Source organism: Stegastes partitus, unplaced genomic scaffold (assembly GCF_000690725.1).
Source record: "Stegastes partitus isolate 25-593 unplaced genomic scaffold, Stegastes_partitus-1.0.2 Scaffold661, whole genome shotgun sequence".
Taxonomy (NCBI): domain Eukaryota; kingdom Metazoa; phylum Chordata; class Actinopteri; family Pomacentridae; genus Stegastes; species Stegastes partitus.
The window spans coordinates 239760-255283 of record NW_007578392.1 but is presented as its reverse complement, the minus strand read 5'-3'; the positions used below and the strand labels follow the sequence as shown (position 1 = coordinate 255283).

Below are 15524 nucleotides of genomic sequence, written 5' to 3'. Positions count from 1 at the left end.
GAGGGAGAGAGAAAGAAAGAGAGAGAGAGAGGGAGAGAGAGAGAGAGAGACGGGGGAGATAAAGAGCAGATAGACGAACAACAAAAGGTACTTGTAGTTCTTTTTTTTTTTTTTTTTCTCTTTGTGGACAACAGAACTTCGCAGAGAGCGCACGGGATCCCCTCATATGGCCCCGTGCGAGCAGACCTAAGTTTTCGCTCAACAGATAGCTCAGTGATCATTTGCTAGAAAAGTGAAGCCGAGTCCAGTGTTCCTTTACGCACCGGGGGGAGAAAACAGAGGACGCACGGTTACCTTCTGCACGGCTCATATCATCAAGGTAAACACCACGTTTGCTGTACTTTCCTCTCATGTTGTGTTGTCCACATATTTCACCCTCTTCTTGGCGTGTGTTGCTGATTCCCTAAAACGCGCTGTCAGTGAAATGTTCCGGCACCGTGCGCGCAGTTTTTCTTTTCTTCTTCTTCTTGTTGCTTTAAAACAAACATTTCGACCAGTAACTTGCGCGTAAAGCTTCCACGAGTTGCTGGAATTCGTGCCGAGGACTGTCAAACTTTAAATCTCGTCTCATGCGTCGCTTCCACCAAAACAAGCCCAAGTACACGCGAGGAGGACGAGAGTGGCGCGTTCAGGGCTGGACCCGGAGCCTCAGCCCCCGGTCGGCTCAATCCGCCTTTTACTCAACATCGAACTTGATTAGAAGTGAACCCGGCGGGCGGCAGCTCGGAGCAACATCTGAAGGTTTGAAATCTATTTTTTTTTTCCGTGTATTTGGGCGGTGCGGGCGGACAGCAGGCTGCACGGTGCAGCAAAAATAAAATAAAATAAAATAAAAAGCCCAAACCGGACTCCAGAATCTCCCTCACCGTCCAACCAGAGCGGTGGTTCTGAACCAGCGGTGAGATATTCGGAGGTTCGTGGCGGTTTGGGCCATATGCGTGTGTGTTTACATGTCCCGTAACTTTCTGGTGCTGGTGGCAGTTTCACTTGTGTCCACAGAGCGGTACCATTCATTGACAGTGACGCGCGCCCTGGTGGGCTTCCTGTCTCCTGCCTTACGAGCCGGACAAGTTTATTTGAAGCTCGCTCACGTCTCATTATACCTTTTATACATTCCGCTGCTCTTTGCCCTCCGAACTGCCTCCGTCGTCTCCAGATATTTGTCACTTCTCCCTCCTCCTCCTCCTCCTCCTCCGCTCCACGTCCAGAACAACAGCAGAGAAAGTGGAAGCCGGCGCAGCCTGGGAATCCTGCTCGTCCTTAACTTTCTCGGGGGAGGTCAGGGGAATTGACCTCTAAAGAATGCATAAGCCATAAATTAAATTCAACAATCGCAGGGCTTGTCCATTTAGAGGAGATGTACTCCAACAGACAGTTTTCCATTTAAGCTCAAAGCTCTGAAGCTCGGCGCCGAACGACACGCGAGTTCTCCTGTGAAATAAGTGCACATCTGTTTGCTGGGTTTGTTTTCTCGCCTTCTTCTTCTTTTTTTGTGTCAATTTGCTGAAACAAAACTCTTCTTAAAACGAACACCGAGGGCCGAGAATTCCTGCCTGCATGGTTTCAGAGCCTAAAAATAAACTTTGCTCGTTTTTCACTGCACAGAAAACACTTTTATATTTTAATACAAATCGTGTTTAGAAATATCGACGCTGCACAAAGTTCATAATTAATTTTAAAGACTCGTCATAAATGAAGGAAATATCAGTGAGGATCGTGGCAGCGCGCACCTCATTTTTTAAGATGTTTTCCAAAATTAGACGCACTCCCTGTGCGTAAAAAAACCCTCCAGCTCTGTGAAACTGCTGCTACGATAACATTTTAATAAGAAGAGACAACAGTTGAATGAACCTTTTCTTCTATTTTGTACAATTCTGTATTTTTTTCCCAGCTACACAAATAACACACCTGTGGCTAATTAATGAGACCGTAATTATCTCCTTTTTTTCCTTCTTCTTCTTTCCTTTAAAACTCTTCAGACAGATAATTGTCCAGCGTGAAAGGCTAAATCACATTTTCTTTGCGGTGTAAAGTTTTTTTTTTTCTCCTCCTCCGTCCTGTTGGTGTGTTTTGTTTTGGAACAGTTGCTCTTACTGTGGCTGTTAACTCAGGTTTCCCTCATAAGGTAAGGCGGGTTCTGGAGACCAAATGCAAGTCTAAATGGCACATTTATAATTAGACTGCCCATTCAGCACATTGTCCTGATTGCTATACAGGGACACTCGGCTCTTTCTCTCTATAAGAGTTTGTCTCCTGACGGCTGGTGCGGCTCTCAGCGTGTCGCTCAGCGAACAGGAGCGACAGACAGACAGACAGACAGACAGACAGAGGAAGGAGTGAGAAGCGGCATCAGAAGCCTTTCATGCCAACCGCGCTGAGCTTTTTTTTTTTTTAAATATAAATTTTACTGAACATTTTCTCAGTTATTTTTTGGCACCTGAGCATCTCAGTTAATTTCTTTCCTTTTACGCACGTCTTTACGCACAACCTAACATGAGTATTTTAATAATCGGAGGAATGTGGAGAGCAGCTACATGTCTTGGCACAGTCATCCCCTCCAATAATTTCTGCAGTTTTATTGACAGATTTTCTTTTGCAGTAATTTCAGCCGATTTAAACTTGAAACTAAACTAGAAAATAATAATAATAATTTGTTGGTGTGTTCACCAAAGAGCAATAATATATTTATCAGATGTCATAATGACTGGCCTCCAACGTTTTCTGTATTTTCAAGGACTCAGATGTGCAAAAAAAGAGAAAAGACTGAGGAATAAGACAGCATCAGATATCTGCTGATGTGCCAGTCAGCTCAGAGATTTTAGGACTTTCATTTTGGCACGAAGGGAGAACGCCACCTGGCTCACGTGTCTGAACACATCCTGCACTCTGTTCAAGTCCAATGTCTCTCTTTTCTCCTCCACATTATTATCCTTTGCCATCAGAGCTGTATTTGTTTTACTGAGTGGGAGAGAAAATGTTGTGAATGAGTCCAGGTTAAAAAAAAAATAAAAATCTGCTTAGAGTGAATCCCACAAACTGCATTTGTGCTCGTCCTCATCATCCACAGGTAGGGTCTGGGTGAACGCTCTTGTGCCAGCAATTAGTGGGATCAAAGAAAAAGCAGGAGAGAAAGAAGGAGAGGGATGTGGGGAGGGAGAGGACGGGGATGCAGAGAAGAAAATCCACTTTTTTCCACGTCTTGCTCGAGCACATTGATCCCTAATGGTGCTGCTAATGCACGAGCTGAATTTGGACATTTTGGGTTCACAGCAGATTATTTTTTTTTTTTTTCTGGTAATTTTATTGTAAGTTTGACCTCAAAAGAAAAAAAAAACACCAGAGTTTGATCCAGTTGTTGTGATTCTATTTCACTGCTTTAAAAAAAAAAGAGCTGTTATTTGTGCTTAAGCCGCACGGTGATGCAGATGGAAGTGTGTGTGTGTGTGTGTGTGTGTGTGTGGAGGTTTGGTTTTTATGGCCTTGCTCTTCTGCTAGTCGGAGTGTGTTCTCCTGCCAAACCCAATCCTTTAATGACATTACAACCAATCCCAGTTATGATAAGCTGATTTCACGCATGGACACGGAACAAAAAAAAAAAAAAAAGAAAATATTAAAAAATAAGATTCCCATATTGACATATTTATGAGGGAGAGACACAAATAGCAGAGAGGTGCTGCCGTCTGCAGACTGAGCAGAGCTCCCAGCTTTATTAATAGAACTACGTGTAGTTTATTTCACACAAAGTCGGGGTTGTAATGAGGCTGCACCAGTCTTTCCAGACCTTGATAATTTAAAATCTTGTAAAACTGTCATCGTTTTATTATTCTCGTGTGTGAGTGTGTGTGTGTGTGTGTGTGAGCCCCCTTCACGCCTTGGCATGCGTGCCTGCATGAGTGATACTTTCCATCTCCCAGATATTTTGTGAGAATGTCTTCGCTCTCGACACGGATAAACACGACCGTTGATTTTGATCCGAAACGTCAAAAATCCCCCAAAAAAGCCGGCGTGTCTCTGCTGCCCAGACGTCGCTCAGGCTGCACAGCTGGGACTTTACACGTCGCCTTATCTTTCCATACGTGCTGCTTTTTTTTTTGGCTGTTTAGCTCCGAGTGACGGGACGCTGTGGGGAGAGCGAAGCTGTAGAGGGATGGGGGTTCACAGGTACTAGCCTTCCTTCTCTTTGTAGTGATACTGGCTGAGACCTGATGATAAACAAGATGAGAGGAGGTAAACAACAGCAGGCCTGGTAAAGGTAGAGGAGGGGGGCAGCAGAAGGCTGGAGGACCGCAGGAGATAATAAATGTGGCAGCACATGTTGTGACATCTGTCTTTCTAAGTGTTATCTAATTTGCTGTAGAATATTTCAACAATGATCAAAACTGATGGGAATATGCCCGAGCTTCTTTCTTCTTCTTCTTTGGTAATTTGTTCCCCTTCAAACAAGAAGTTTCTGACAAGTTAGCAACACGTCACTAATTAATGTCACTAAATTAATTATTGGAGTTTCTCTGTCTGCGAAATTGTCACTTGTCAAAGAGGAGCTGAATTGAGGGGTCAGCTGAGTCATGAGGAGCAGACGGCGGCGGCGGCGGCGCGATGCCTCCTTCAAGTCACCGCCTTAAACGAAAAGCTGTGACAATGTGGAGGCAGACAGATAGATGGGAGCTTTTACATTTTCAATTTCATCCAGCTCTGGCTGTTAACTCGCCACAATCCCACCGACAGAGATTTTATTATCATTTCTTTTTTAAACATGTTCCTTCCTCCTTTACCTTCCCAGGTTCGGTCTGATTACATGTTTGTTCAGAAACAACCAGCACCTATATGCACGCCAACACTTACTGAGCATCAACAAGGGCAGCGGCAGTTCTCTCTCTCTCTCTTTTTTTTTCCTGCTCTATTAGATCTGTGTGTCCCTCTGGCTGCTGTAAGTGAACAGTATTGCTGACATTAAAGGATTACAGATGAAAAAAAAATCTAAATATGTGTATCATCACAGGAGCTGCATAATTGCACAAGTAACCTAAGTGGCCCATTTTGATCTGTATCATTCACTCTCCCACCGAATATGTTTTTCTCAAAATAATTGGACATTTTCTTTCAGTCCATAGCATAGTTGTGCATAATTAACTTTGACTTCAAAATGCAACAGTCCAGGCTATGGTAAGGAGCCTCTGTTGGTTTTTTTTTTTTTTTTTTTTAAATAAATCACACATTAATATGTAGAATTAATTGGAAGGGCGTTGGTGGCTGCATGTGTCTGACACAGGTCTGGGAGCGTAATCAGGTGGAGGAATTAGTCGGCCTCATTGTTTTTTATGAATCACATGAAGATTTGTACAGTGGCTGTGTGAAGATGGTTGCCTCTATTTCCATATCAAAGAGACGCACAGTGCAGCCGGGCAGTAATTAAAATGTGGTGGATTTTTGGAGTCCCTGCACACACACACACACACACACACACACACACACACAGGAACAGGGACGCCGGCGTTAGCACACGTGCACACACAGCATGTGCACACACACATGATCTTTCCCTCACACACACACACACACATGCAGCATATAGACGGAGGCTGAGAAATGTCAGCTCGTGTGAAAAGCGTGCAGGTGGTTGGAGCTGAATTTAAAACAAACACTCCTTGTCCAGATATCAGGACGCAGAATTCAACGCAAGTTTAAAAAAAACAACTAAAAACCCAAGTCGGTTTTCTCGCTCCGTATTTTCGTGGCAACCATTTTGTTAGCTACAGTTTGAGAGTCATGCATTAATTATTATTTTTTCCCACTTTGACTCACTAACAGCTTCCACCGGCTGCAGCCACATTTTAATTTTAGTCACAGAGAAAAAAAAGAAGCTCTTATTTGTCAGCGTATCAGCGTTTCTCAGATGCGTAGATACACATATGTGTGTGTGTACCAGTGACCTTGCTGCAGAACTGCTGGGACGAATCAACAAAAAAAAAAACAGAAGAAGAAGAAGAAAAAGAAGGAGAAGCTGTGATCTTTGGCCCCGAGCGTTTTCTGTCCTGCTAGAATTGGAGAAGCTCTGAAGACCTGAGATTGTGTCTTGTGAGTGAACAAGGGAAAAGAGATTAGTGTAATGTGGGCTTTTGCGCTGCTTGCACACAAAAGCGTCACAACAAGCCTTTTGCTTGTGATCCCCCCCATTGTGTTTGGATCAGGCCGTCCCATGGGCGAGCCGCTGCCTCGGAGGAAGCGTGAAAGGACTCCGTGAAAACGTGAAACTTCAGCCAACACGGGCAGCTGTGAGAGCTTTCATGTAAATATAATGTGAGAGAATGACCTAAAAAGCTCCCCCGTCTAATAAGGAAGACGCAGCGCGATGGAGCACATATTTGAATTTCTCATTTGTTATGAATAACAGAAATCACATCGCTGGAATCTCTGACCCACTGTGAACTGAGACGGTTTTTTTTGCATCGTTTACGAACTCCGTCGTCTCAGACGGTGGTTATTTTCGTATCCGAGCTATGCGGGTCTCCACGGTCTATTAAAGCCGAACAATTAGACATTATCCAATTGGTGGAGGTTAACAGCCGGCTTGGCATCTGCCAGCTTGATCTGACATGAGACGTAAAATATGCTCCATGGTTGCGACTAAGCCAGCCAATCTGGCTTCATTACTCCACGGTCCGGCTCTAAGGATGCTGGGAGCCGTGTTGTTGGCACATGATTGTTTTCAGATCAGATTAGCGACTTGGTTTCCGTGTGCATATTTGCACGTGCACATGTGCGGAGAAATGTGGACTCGTGGTATTCCTATGCCGTCTTCTTTAGCGTGCATGGCCGTGATTATCAGGTTTATGTGACACTTGGCACAACGAGGTCCGTCTGACTGAAGAGTGTGAACATACAGCAAACGCAGCGACAAAGATTTGCCCTAATCCTCGTTTAATAACTACGAAAACCACCCGAGACACTTGTTGATTTTACTACGTTGTTTGAAGACAGGCCTCACAGGAGAAGCGTAATTGGTCGTAGCTACTGCTAAAGCTTAAGCTCTCCAGATAGTGTGAGCTGGATGGAAACAAACACCGATCAACCACTTGCATCATGGAGCAGCTACTGTGACATCTAAAGCAGGCGAGGAAGTTATGGAAAAGAAAGGACGCATTGGGCCAGAAATCAGATTCCCGACAGTTTTTCCTGTGGAAAATGCTAACGCACGATGCCAAAAATAAATCAAAGTGACAAAGAGGGAGGGTGGGGGAATAGATGGAAATGGTCTTGTGGCTAAAGTTCTGATGAAGTTAACCATAGCATCTCCTCTTGCCCAGGTCTTTTGTTTCTTCTCTGAATAATTTCTTTATACACCAACTTGGACGTGTTGCAAGGCTTCGCTCTTAATGTGCATTATGAGAAAATGGCTTCAGCAGACCCGACCGCGAGCTTTCTCTTGGTCTCTGTCTGTCTTTGTTATCCTCTCTCTCCCTGAGTGAAGGGAGGAGGGGGGTGTTTAGGCCCTGTTGGTGAAAAGATGAGCTAAGTGCAGACTTTCTAAGACTAAAGACTCGGCACAAATAATGATGTTAGTGTTCATGTTGCCTCACACTCCTCTGATGTCGAGTAAGTAGATCAAACTCGCTGCTTCTTCAATAGAAATAGATTTTTTGTCCCGACTCACAATTGGTGGATTTCTCCCAGAGGAAATTTAGCGTTTTCAAGGTGGTTGAAGATATTTGTTGTACTTGCTGGGCGGGAGCACGTGCAGTAGCGGTATCGAAGCGAACGATGGCGGCGACTTTATCCATCAGTACCCGGCCCGTAACACTAATTCTGGAAAATATGACGCTTCAATTTAAACCAAATTGGAATTAACAGTCGTGCGCTTGTTCTTTGAGAAAACCGCGAATTAGCATTTATGCTCCAGAAGCAACTGTTGGAAACATTTCGCCCCCTGATTGGCTCGGCTGCACGTTTATAAGCAAAGTGCAGCTAAAGCCCAGAAAGCCCAGAAAGCCCAGAAAGCCCAGCTCAGAGCTCAAAGAGTGACGCCGGAGAAAAGTACCGTCTGTGATAATCTCTTTCTTGAATGGGACTAAAAAAGAGAAATCTGCTGAAATGATAGAGAAAGTCTGCGGTTTGGCCCGTGCAGTAAATTTCCCATGAGCCTCTTTGACAATCCGAGGGGATAGCCACTCTGGCACACGCCACCCGCCCACATACAATACGCACACACATGACACGGAGCGGTGTTCCTGCCAGGCGCTACGGGTGTAGAAACATCTGGGAGGAGGCTCGGTGATTGACGTGAGGGTCCGTGGAGCAGCACCACTGGTTTTATTCCCCCACCAGACAGGACGGGGGCAGAATCGACAAATAAACGACACTGTGAAGCCTAACGAGCAAAAATGTTCAGATTTAGAAGAAGATGCATCTTTTTTTTTAATGCTGGAATATTATATAACCTTCAGAAACCCTCCCTCCCACGCTGTACATTCACACGCGGCTAATTTGCAATTTACGTTCACTGTCAAAGCTTGTTCACAGAATTACGGCGTCATTCTGCAGAGAAGCTCACAAAGAGGAGGTCAGGGTGGACGGCCAGGCGTTTGCATCCCATTAGATTGAAGTTTTCTGATATCTACCGTGCTCACAGCGTTGCTCTGGACCTAAACAAAGGGTTCTAGTTCCCCAAGCTAACCCTAATGCACTCACCACGACCGCAGTGTTTCCCCGACTCTAATCGAGCGCTCCGAGTTGCCTAAACGCAACCGTAAAAAATGGAATTATGGTTTAGTAGCGAGCAGAGGGACATCAGAGAAAACAAATGAAGACTCTTATGGTTTCTTGTGTTTATCAAAAACAGAAAAAGATGCCAAAAAAAGACCACAATGCCAATCGCAAACTAGATGCACGTGATCAGAGACGAGGTTGGACTTCACCGACTAGTTCGATGCTTTCTTGTGCAGCATAGGTTGTTTAGTGTGTGTGTGTGTGTGTGTGTGAGCGAGGAGAAAGGCTTTGTGCCCTCGGTTAGGGGTGGGGTTGAGGGTACACTGGGGAGGTACAATGTTCCTCCTCATCCTCAGCAAAGCTAAATTTATTGGTTACCATCTGCAGGGTGGAGGACTTTGGGCTCTGGCCAGGCCAAAGAAAGGCTTCTAATTAAACAGTCATCATTATCAACTCGTGGTCAGTGATCATCATCCCCAACATTGGTTCTCCGAGATGAACGTGGAATCATTGAGGCTTTTCCTTGAAGCCCAGTGATGGACTGAATTAGAATAGAAGAAACAGAGGAGGAAAGTGCTAGTGAGAACATTTTTTTTTCTTCCTCTCTTGGCAGAACAAGCAGCATGAGGCCCCGTGCCATATCCACTCAGGTTTAAACAATTATCCGACATCAGAGAAACCAGTAGAGCCTCAGCGCTGGCACGACCGTTGTGCTTTTGACTGCCGTACTTCAGGCCATGGTTTCAGACATGGCCAAGTGTCACATGTAAGCAGAGCTTTCGATAATTTCAATTAGTGTAAGAGGGTGTGCCTGCAGTATCCGTATCACCGCTGCTGGAGGAGCTTTCCTTTGAGGTTGACAGCCCCTTAATATAGTATTTCATGGTTTGATGTGTGAGTGACACAGAGGCGCTCCAAGAGGATGGCAAAATGGTTTATTAGGACCTAATTAGAGCCCTGTGATTAAAGGGGAAGTGACTGTGATTAGGAGACCTGCAGATGATGTGGAAACACGGATGAATATTCAGAGGAGAAAAGCGCAGTGTGCATTAGCCTGTGGGTGTTTCTCCTGCCTTTGTAGAAGACGTGAGCGCTACAGGGTCCAGGCCGCCTCGGAGCAGCCGGGTTATGATATCATCTTTACAACGGATCTCGGCAGAGGAGCTGTACAACAAAACGCACAAATACGGGACTACAGCCCTTCAGCTGATGGGTTTTTCTCTTCAGCATAATTACATTTGCTTCCTGCAGAAATGTCAGAAATGTGATGAGCAGCTTCGTATCCCAAACGGTGTTCAAAAATAAAATAATAAAAATGAAGGTGACCTTTTGATGGTTGGAGTCCAGCATGTAAGAGTGGACTTTCACAGCCAATTGAACATGAAACCGTGAGGAATGTTCTGCAAAGCCGGGTCTACTCTGGGAAGATTAGGCCACTTGCAAAGAATCGCACATTCTTGTGAACTTCAGAGTCTGTGCTGTTTAATCAAAGAGATAAATGGTCTTATTATTATTAGTCTCCATCAATGGAGAGATTAGCATTGGATTTTCTTTCTTTTCGCCTCACAAACTTCTAACTTTTTCAGACATGTGATAGCCACTGCCATTAGAAATCATTTATGGGAGTGTTCTGAGGGCGAGAGATTGTCAGCAGGGTCTTGAGATTTTACAATTTCACAACTGACTTCCTCCTTAAAATGACACTGGCTTACCTGCCTATTACTCCTTTTGATTTCTACAGTACATGCTTCTGCGCTCTGAGAGGTATTCATAATAAGCTTAAACTCCACTGGCTTCATTGCTAAAGGGTGCTTATCTCTCTGCTATTCAAGAGAAAGAAGGGTAATATTTTTTCCAATTTCAACATTTTACTGTTAGACCACACTCTGCCCAAAACCACGTTTGGGGGGATGTTGTGGAGCGCACGCCTGCACACGCATGGATATACCGACACATGCATGCACACACTCACACATACACACACACTGTACACACACACACACACACACACGGTCTGTTCGTGGCTGTTCTTTGGAAATATTATTTTTGCCATTTGAACGCTGAAATGGCACCAGATGTGGAGTTTTCAGCTGGATGGAAAGTCACAAATTTGAGGACATTTATTTATGTTATTATGTTTTATTCAGTGTACGTTTTAACTCACATTTCTAAGGGCGGTGGGAACCAGGCTGCCAGTTTTATTTAAAAGTCTGCTTGGCTCGCTCAGTTGAAATCTAGGTGGGTTGTGATGAAAAAGAAACCCTAAAAAGTGTTTTTTTTTATAACTTAGATCATACTTTCCTCGCAGCGCTTGCTTCCTGTTTGAAACACAATTTAACATGTTGCATTTGTTTCCCGCTGAAATTGTCAAAACACGCTCAGCCTCTGAACGTACACTCGTGTCTAATGTAAGATAAACTTGCAAACTACTCTGTGGTGAGCAGCAGCGACCATGGAGGACCTTCGCTCTTTGGCTTGGACCGATGTCAAGTTGTTCTTATAGAATAATGCGAAGCATGTGTTCGCAAGTCAGAAGAAAACATTTTTCATGTGACCCACCTGTCGTGCTTTAAATGAGTTAACACCAGACTCTGATGATGTGGACAGCTGCCTACAGGAGTCTCTTCCTCCTTCATTCTCATTTCAGGAGCTCTGCAGAGACACCTGAAGCTGCTCGGCTGAGGGCAGCACACAGAAGCCAACTAAACACTCGAACAGAAAAGCTAAACCTTAATGACTACCAGAATTTAAACACACATAATCTGTAGGTGCAAAGTGCTTGTTTGAACTACATCTTTCTCCAGCAGTTAACAGTGTGCGGCGGGTTTGTGCTGTGAGCCTAAGTGCTCCCCAGCCCTCCGCCTATACAGCCCCAGCTCGCCGAGCTCCTCGGTTTTACTGTTCCTCGTGCCATGCTGTAATGGGCTCCCAGGACATGATGGGAATATAATAACTGCTTGACAATGTTTTTCTTACCCCCCCTCATTCTCCACCAAAAGTGAAACGTGTCCAGAAACATGGAATATACGGTGCAGGTTGTGATGTCAGTTGTTTTTGCTGGATATGCGAACCAGTAAATTCTGGATTATTTTCCACAATCTGCTGTGCGGAGTGCATTATGTCACAAAGGCCATATTGTGGCTGGCCGGGTGCAGAACACTGTTGTGTCTCTCTCTCACTCTCCTGCCTGCTCTCTTGTTCTGGGCCTTGTTTGGCCACCTTCTGTGCTTCCACTCCAGACTGCAGCCCTACTTTATGCCCGTTTCCTCTCTTTGTGCTGCAATCAATGGACAATGGACCTGTAGGGTATCTTACATAACGGGGGGAAAAGAATGATGCATTTAAAGTGTGAAGACCAATGACTCAGACAGACGGGCATCATTTCTAATATTATAACGTTAACGCTGAGTTTCAGGTATTTAGTCGTTAAATGTACGTTCTGTGCAACCTGAATTTAAACGACGGAATTAATCGATAAGTGATGATTCATATATTTCATTCCCTCGCTGCACGACTCCAGCGTTGCCTTTTTTCAATACAGTATGGAACGGAAGAGCGTCCTTTTTTTTTTTCCCGCTAATTAAATTTGCCACTAACATATGCCGGCAGGAACCTCTTACCTTGTTTGACTTATTTATTGCCTGACTGTGGAGGTAATTTGACCTTTCATTTCAAAGGCCCTTTTTTAATCCAGAAAAGGAGTGTTAAACTCAATTATACCAGTGATCAGTGGCTCAAACACTACATTTGTTTCCTCTGAGGGGACAAGCCGAGTAGAGCCCTGCCCTCGGCTCCTTGTCCCTGACTCCTGGCCCTTCCGCCCCTATAGGGCAACAAGGAGGGGGCAGGGGGGAGGTGGTGGTGGTGGTGGTGAGGTAAATTAGGAGGAGAAAGAAATGGGGATGGGGGAGCCAGAGGGAGACATGAGTGAGATGAGAAAGGGAGAATGGAAAGCGAGGGGGAGAGAGAGAGGAAAGTGCCCTACAGTTCCTGCCATGTCACTGGAGATTTGTGTCCTCCTTTTAAATCATTTCCCTCTTTAGAAGATTAAGAAGGCAGAAATATTCTCAAACTGATCATTTTCCCTCCTTCTAAATGGACTCATTTGCATTTGCAAACGCTGCTATTAATTGCGGGGGTTTCAAAAAAAAAAGAGGAAGACAAATGACCTCTGCAACTGTAAATAAAAGGCGAAAACAGAGGTTGTAATGTTAATTGTTCAAGCGGCTTTACGGGGGCAGCGGAGCCGAAGCCCAGCGTACGCCGTCCATCACCACCGGATACACACACACACACACACACACACAGGTCACACACACACTCAGGCTTTGTCTTTTAATTCCACCATTCCTAATTCTCACTTAAGTTTTTCTCAAGTAAATCATTCAAAAACATTCTCCTCAGATTTCCCTTTTCACCAGGATGCTGATGAGTCCACTGCTTTAAAACACCACGAGAACCTGGTCTACAGCCTTTCTTCAGCTTTCCCAGCCGTCCCCGGCTTAAGGTGTCCGTCCGCAGCGCGCAGAGATTGCGACCAACATAATTACTCGTCTGCTTAAGCCTGTTTTCGCCAATCAAAAACGTGTGACGGCAACGCGATGGAAACGACCACTATCAAACCCCGGCTTCTCCTCCAACAAGGAAAACACTGAATAATTTGTGGACACCAATGCCTCGTTGTAACCTGATCATTTATGGATCAGTTGTTTCCTTTCTGGTTTAATTCACCATGTGATTGATTTTCAGTGCAGTACTGTTGGAAAATATCCACACTAAACCGTGCCTGAAATAGGGAATCATTTGAATACAGATGCTTACGGCTTAGGCCTTGTCACTGGAAACCACTCGGAGCCAGGAGACAATTGCAGGTTGATTATGTTGCTTCTGACAGAAGTTGCGAGTCCTTTGTACAAGGCAGAGATATTTGCATCTAAATGCTTATTGTAGACATCTAAACAGCATAAAGACTGATTGTAAATGCCAGCTGTTGGGCCGTACTCGGGAATAAAAAAAAAGAATTTCAATAAGGAAAATTGGGATGGAAATGAGGAAATTATTTTCAAACAGTGGAGCTGAAATCAATAAGTAGGAAATGGTGGTGTGCTGGTTGTACATTTTTATTGAGTGTGTTTGTAGAATCACATATGAATCTATTTACAGTTAGTCACTGTATGTTGATTTCAACTGCTGGAAATGCAGTGTTTATATTCATATCTGCTTATTACTTGGTTATTGCTGCAGGCTGTTTGATTTTTTTCAACCGGGTCGGAAACTATAGGTGTGAGAAGAATTTATTAATTTGTTAGATTTTAAATACTACGGTGCATTTTGTACATCTGCTTCTTTTGATCCTGTGAGGTTTAGTGGGATAGCGGGAACACATCGCTCCATCCTTTGTAATGTGTGTGTGTTCTCATATGTACTGTATGTAAGTACAGCTATATTATGTGGCTGTATATGTGTGTGTGTGCCCAAAGCAGAGTGATGCCCCTGCTGATTCTGCTCCTCCAGCTCTTTGTCCTGCAGCACTCAGTGTGTCTACCTCCTCGGGAGACTGGCAGGCTTCTCTAGTGTGGCTCCACAAAGGCCCAGCCTCCTTTGAGGTGTTAAAAACTTCCATTTATGCATCTCCCTGGACAAAAAAAAAAAAAAAAAAAAGCACCAAGCCCATTTGAGTCCAGTAGCAACACAGGCAGACATTGTGGCCACGCTTCTCTAGCACTCATTTCACAGATTCTAAAACCAGTATGTGGTGAACAGGATTTGAGGGGCTAAAGTGCCCCGCGAGGGCCAGGCGATAAGAGGGGAGAAACGCCACCACGCAGTAAACTAGAAGATGGGTCCAGGAAAATAAACACATTACCTGGGAGAGAGGGGGAGACTTGTTTTCATACCCCTGCCCCCAACACGCACAGAAACACAATCCCCCCACACCGAATAGGAAAAAGGAAGAAGAAAAGGAGGAGGGGGGAATATATATCTGAGAAGTTAAGAAAGGAGGTCTCATCAGCGTGAAAAAGACAAGCCTATTCTGTGTTCTCTGTCTTTGGAGTAAAGAATATGTGAGAGGAAATCAAAGAGAATTGATAGGTTGCACTCGCGCCTGTTAGCAGCGCCGCGGCCTGAACGCCGGCCACCGTGGAGGAAAACATTCTATTTGCTGGTCGTTTCTCTCCCTTCGCCCCGGCTCCAGCCCGGCTGCTCAGTAAATAGACTTTTATTCTTGTTATTTGATGCAGAGGAAATGACAGATAATGTATTTGCCAAGCAGCACATGAAAGCCTTGTTCAGCCACAACGCTATCTGTATCAGGACGAACTCGGGGCAGAATAGCTGCTGCTCAGGAGTACAGTTTTTTATTTTCTCTCTGACATTACCGCACTTGAGCGGTGCCAGAACGCCGGTCACTGTTTTACTCTCGACAGAGATATTTTAACTGGAGTGACACTCTGGTAGTCGTTCTTGACACGCGGGCGCGAGACGTTTTTGTGAGCGTCTGGTCTGGCTGCAGCTCGGCGTTAGGACAAGAGAGACAGAGGGTAGAGATAAAAAGAGAAGAAAGGAGAGATTTGTAAGGCTGTGACAGTTAACGGTGTGCTGGAGCATGAAACAGCTGTTTGCACGTGACCGACCACGTCTCCAGCACCAAATAACTCAATGATACGCTAGAAACACGGCTCGTCCTGCTGACAACACGCCACTGGACTTGTTTTTGTTTTTTTTTATCTAGTATCCCACCAGCAGGAAGTGAATAAATCCAGAGTGTCCACAGTCTACCTGAACTCTAGCTGTTTCCCTGACTAGTACCGTCCTCGCTG

General features: G+C 44.8%; 1 protein-coding gene across 3 annotated transcripts in view; it reads left to right on the top strand.

Annotated features, from left to right (window-relative positions):
• The window catches only part of LOC103363464 (transcription factor SOX-6-like), a 123800-nt gene continuing 108276 nt past the window's right edge, over positions 1-15524 (top strand). For all 3 annotated transcript variants that reach the window (XM_008290241.1, XM_008290242.1, XM_008290240.1), the window contains exon 1: positions 1-319. The gene's annotated coding sequence lies outside the window, so the exon portion shown is untranslated. The remainder of the gene's footprint in view (positions 320-15524) is intronic.